At 35.1% G+C, this 6,000-nt stretch overlaps 1 protein-coding gene across 1 annotated transcript in view; it reads right to left on the reverse strand.

Moving 5' to 3' along the window:
• Positions 1-3,389, reverse strand: part of TYR (tyrosinase) — a 76,389-nt gene extending 73,000 nt beyond the window's left edge. The window contains exon 1 of the mRNA XM_005879344.2: positions 3,371-3,389. The gene's annotated coding sequence lies outside the window, so the exon portion shown is untranslated. The remainder of the gene's footprint in view (positions 1-3,370) is intronic.
• Between the last annotated feature and the right edge of the window lie 2,611 nt (positions 3,390-6,000).

The raw sequence follows: 6,000 nt of genomic DNA on the forward strand, positions 1-6,000 counted from the left end.
CATTGTAATCATCATTGCAATAATCTATTAATCTGTCTTTTGCTTCCTTCAGACCAATCCTTTGAGGGCAAAAATGTGATTTAATGCCAAGTACCTGGTGTAGTGTCTGGCACTTTAAAAATACCTTCATTAGATGGCAAATGCATGGATTGATGAATGGATAGATCTATTTGCTCTTCATTTTCTTTATCTTGTGAAATGTATTTTAAAGTTCTAAAATTTTAAACATGTAGAAGATAAATAATAAAATGAGTATCCATAAAACCACTATACTGATTTAATAAATCATATCATTTTAGGCTAATAATGATTTTTTAAGATCAGATTGTACCATTTTAGAGAAAGGAAAGGCAGAGTTGGAGGAAGATAGGAAAAAGTATGAATGATACTAGCTCCCATTTTGAACATAGTATCAGATACTGAGTCAGGAGAGCAGAACCCAGCAGTAAACTCAGCGTAGACTGCTAAAAGTGAGAAGGCTCCCGTGAAAAGAGATTGATGGAAGAAAGGGGCACATTTTGCCAGTACTTTGATAGAGGTTTAGCTAAACAAAAGGTGAGGACCAGTATTTACGTAGGATTTATTCAACAATCATTTTCATGCAAAATTACTTATGGGATGTCCACTTTGATCTAGGCATTTCACATACAATTTTTAAAAATGTAATCAAACAAGCCTGCAAGGTACATGTAACCACCTATAGTCATGAAAACTGATGTTAATAATTAAGATCAAACTACCATTAAATTGCAGAGGTCACATCTGTCTGTATAATTTAAAATCTCACAAAAAATACTCTATTTTATTGTTACCTTCTATGTTAATGCAATTTTACTTGCTGATTATACTTTGCTGTACTAATCCTGTTTCTATCTGATCTTGATGTCATATTTTGCTTCTGCCATATTCTCAGGCTCATAACTATTATGAAGGTCATCTTTGGGTACTTGTCTTATCTTTGATAAGCTTCTAGATGTATAGATAGATGATCTTAGTTATCTCCAGTTCTAGTTTAAAGGTTGTCTTTTGCAATAGATTACCTCAATCATACACTAAATCTCCCTTCAACATTGGTTCTCATAGACTGTTGGCTGTTAAGCAAATTGTGCTTACCACAGTGCTGAATGACTTGTATTTTCTTTGCTTCAATTGATTGTCTATAAATTATCCACAGGGTATTAATCTTTGTCCATTTCCTGATTGTGTACTATTCTACTACACCCAGAGCTAGTTTTACTATCGCTTAATGATCTAAATAGCATTAACAAAGGGCAAAATATGCATTGCAGGAACAATGGGTATTAGTTTAGACACATCATAAAAAATGGGTAAGTAGGAAGACAGACAGAACTGTAGGGGATGCTGAGAGACAGCACAGCCAGTGTCTCATAAAAAAAATCTATTATTATCATAAAAGGGTAAAAAACAACATAAATAAATGTATTATAATGGAAAATAAACACATAGAACTCTTAGAAAGAAAATAGGTTTTAAAAAATGGATCTATGAGAGAGTCAGGTAGACAACTGGTCAACTCTGGGTAAGAAGAGTCAACCCGGTAAGCTGGAAAACACTGGGTCACACATTAATTCAAATTAGTTCTGGTTCTGCCATGTTCTGTGATATTTTGCCAAGCACCTAACCTCTCTGATTTTAACCTTTCACAGTTCTAAAATGGAAGTGATAATGCTGGCCTGGTCCACTTCCAAATGTTGTTAAAATAATGCTGCTTTTCCATAGCTTTAGTATAAATAACAAAGTACACTCACAAAATCAACCTCCTTGTGTCTTAACATTTAAACTATTTCATTTCAAATCTGAGCTCCCATCACAACCCACAATTTCAGATTGGCCATTTGAAACCAATTGTCTTTTTCTGAACAGCTCCTATTGTTCCTGCATATCTCGTGATCCCTGTGATAAATAGAATAAAGAGTGTAATTCCTAACATTATTCCCACTCCCACTAAATTAACATAATTAGCCTATCACTTATGGGGAAGAGAAGAAATGAACCTAGTGGTTATGCTTCAAGTGATATCTTTTCAAATGGATGCAGAATGTCCTATATAAGACAATGATTGAAAACATGTTTACCTAAATAGCCTATAGAATGATTCCCTTCTCAATTCACTTTTTTTCAAGTAGTTACATATATTACTGAGCTAAGTATAGGCTTATAAACATTTTTACCTAATCCCAACTTTTGTGCTGTCTTTAGAGTTTAGAGTCCTGCCTATCATTTTAAGTTAATTTCATATGACACTTAATCTGATGGTCTGTTGACTGTTCCCAAGATTAATTTGCACTGAAAACATTAATTTTAATCATCTTTCTAATTTTATTTCTGGAAAAAATCACATTCATTACAGCAAACATGTATTTATACAGATGAGGCAAATGTAGGTTTACAGTTGTTCATATGAAGGATAATACAATACTAAATAAATGATAATAGAAGAATAAACTCTGTTTGGCATGCACTCAATTGTAAACTCACTTTTGCCCCATCCTGTATTACCCAGTGCTTCATACTGTATTCAGAAGAATAAAGGGCAGTCCTACTTTTAAGGAGTCAGAATAACACATATTCCTTTGTTTCTTCATTTAATCAATTAACAAATATTGAGAGTTTTTCTTTTTCCAAACAATGTGTGTGACAACAGAGAATAACAGTGACAAATGAGCCGTGGTCTCTGCTCTAAAGTAGTTCACATTCTGGCAAGAGATTCAGAGAAATCAAGAGACAATTACAGGACAGCTTGTGAAGTGCATGTCATTAATAATATTGAATGTGGTATCAGTCAGGGTCCTGGCAGGAAACAGCTGACACACTCAAGCTGACTTTTTGAGGGTTAGTTTCATAAAAGAACTATTTACAATTTTGGGAGCAGGGTTAAAGAAAGTGAACAAGGGATAATGTAGTACCCTAGGCAAGAAGGGCAAGGGAAGGAAACAATTACTGGAACACAAAGGTCACTGTATTGACTGAGCCAGCTGGCAGGAGCTGAATCTTGCAGAAGGATACAGACAACCTCTGGCTAACCAGCAAAGAGGGATTTGGGGACTAAATACCCTGACCCTGACTTCTCTTTCCTCTGTCCTCTGATCTTTCTGTCTGTGCACTTCTGTGGATGAAGCCAAGCTTAAGCCAAAGGAGCCTGGAGCCGCTTACTGAGGTTCTTATCAGTAAGCCTCCTGGAGCTCAGAACAGGGTAAAGAAGGCAAAGCATGGGCCTAGGAGGCCGAAGGAATGGTATCTAGCACAAATGCCTACTCTCTGTTTTTCACATCATTTATCTTTGCAATGAACTGTATGAAGTGGTTATTCTGATCAAGAAAATGGGGTTCAGAAAAGTTAAATGACTTACCCAAGGAGATGCAGCTGATACCTGATGGATCCAGGGAATGAACACACCAGTGTGGTTACACTCTCTGTTCTTTTCACGAGATCTATATGTTGGAATTTGTGTGAAGGAAATTATGGAAACACAGTGAAGACATATAACCCAGATCATCTCTGAAGGGACTTGGGGAGACTAGATTGTCAGGAAAGGTTGCCTGAGGAGAGAGAATGCCTGAACCGAATTTCGACAGAAGAATGATATAAATAAACAGAAGAAGGGGAAGAAAGTATAGCTCAGGCAGAGGGAGCAGCAAAACACAAAGATGACAACATGAATTTAAGACTTCCAGTAATTTATTATGACTGAAAGAGGCAGGGCAGAAGAAATGAGAAAAAATGACTTCTATACCAGCATGTAAAAAATAGATATGACTTGGGAACTTTTAGGTGAGTTAAAGGCTGCATGCTATTACCTCACGGTGTATAGATATTAAAGCTTATGTGGACAAATGAATAGAATTATTTTAGGTGAAAATAAGATAAAAGAAGATTTATAGAAAGACAATTACAAACAAAAACACAAAATGCTTCTTCATTATTGAAACCCAACTCTTTTGTCATTGGAATTCAATTCATCACCCTCAAGGACTAGGCCAACATTTTCTAGAAGTTGTATCATTATAACATGTAAAATTCTTATTACTGTGCACAGTTTTATAATAACTTTGTGCTATAAAAGTGGCTCATAGTCCTAAACCCATTATAAATAGTATTGTATTTATGATGGGATTAGCAAGGCTTTAGCCTGAGAGTTCTATAATAATAGATTGGATATAGCTTGGTCCCCATAGCATTTAGATATGAACTCTGTTATTTTTGTCAAACATCTCCCTTTACCCAATGATTGACCAATAATATAGCCTTTATCTAGAATCAATCATGATCAAAGCAAAATCAAACACATAAGAAAAAACAATAGGCTTTCGTTCAAGACCAAAGTTTTGCCCTATACTAGCCATTAACCTCATTTTGATCCTCAGTTTTTCTTTTTGAAAAATAGGGATAATAAAATCAGCTCACAGAATTACTATGAGAATAAACTTAGATAATGTCTTTAAAATAGGAGGCTTCTAGCCCTCAGTTCCTCAAAAATCCCATACCCGTTTCACTTTGTATTTTATATATCTTTTTTCTGAAGGTCATGTCATTATTTGACTTAAGAAGGACAGGTAAAATTTTTAAATATGGAATATATATATATTCCATTTGTTCCTTATATGAAGTACTTCTTTAAAAATGTCAGACAATAAAATTATGAATTATCAACTTCCCTTTCATCTCACATGATCTCAATTTATTCATAGTTGAGCTTAGTAACAAGTATATCTTTGTGCTACTTAGATTTTATATCATATTATTTCTATTTTATATAATAGAGAATCAGACAGTCTAAGGGAGTAAGAAACTTTTCCCTGATCCTCTGAGTGGTCTGTAGCTGTAACTGAATTCTCAAACATACAATTCCCCATTCTTTGTGACCACTTGAACTCCTAAAGGATCTGATATTTACAAAGCCTTTGATATCATCACGTGAAAATTGCTACTATACACACAAAGTCATATTTATGTCTTATGATCAGAAGCACTGAAAAACAGAGACAAAACATATCCTTTATGCCGTAGGAAGGTAACTATGATGCAGCCTGAACTATTGGGCTTTATGTTAGCATAGAAGAAGCTGGGATGAGCCAATTGTCCCACATCAATAGAGTTTATGAAGCAGTCCTGGGGAAAGAGAAACTGTGGGAAAATATGCTAGTTTCCCATAGAAACTTTTAGCTATACCACATTATACACCACATCAATCCAGTTGTGTCTTCCCAACATGCTTCCCTTCTTTCACCCTGTCAAGAAAACATAGTTTATTACAAACTAGGAATGTACAGAGCACTGACAGCTTTCAGATACTTTTAACTGTATGATTCAGTTTCACTTCCTGGCGTTATAATGATTAAATGCACATACTATGCAAAGGGTGAGCTAAGGACATCGAGTCTACATCAGGATGACAGAAAACAGGGGAGCTTTTCTTTGATTTGACAGCCCGGGCCCTACAGCAGAGTCAGTCTACCTTGTCTGTGCCACTCTTTAGTGGCTTAGAATCTTTTCACAAGAGCTGGGTTAGCAGACTTATTTTTGTAATGAAAGTCACCTTATTTTCTTTTAGTGTCTAAATTAAGGAGAAATGAGAATATGTCACGTATAAGCTTTTTGTTATGAGACTCCTAGGGATTCATTTGATTGTTTTCCTCTCCAGGTTATAAATATAATATGTAGTTGTAGAAACATGAAGTAAAAAACTGATGCAGATTCTCAGCATGCTTTACAATAAACTTAATCTTTACAATAAACATATATATACATCTTTACAATAAATATATATATACTAGAGGCCCGGTGCACAAAAAATATAATATGTTGTAGAAACATGAAGTAAAAAACTGATGCAGATTCTCAGCATGCTTTACAATAAACTTAATCTTTACAATAAACATATTATATCATCTTTACAATAAATATATATATACTAGAGGCCCGGTGCACAAAAATTTGTGCACTGGGGGGGGGGGGCCCCCCACCCCTGCCCTGGGCGCT

Source organism: Myotis brandtii, unplaced genomic scaffold, assembly GCF_000412655.1.
Source record: "Myotis brandtii unplaced genomic scaffold, ASM41265v1 scaffold594, whole genome shotgun sequence".
NCBI classification, from domain to species: Eukaryota; Metazoa; Chordata; class Mammalia; order Chiroptera; family Vespertilionidae; genus Myotis; species Myotis brandtii.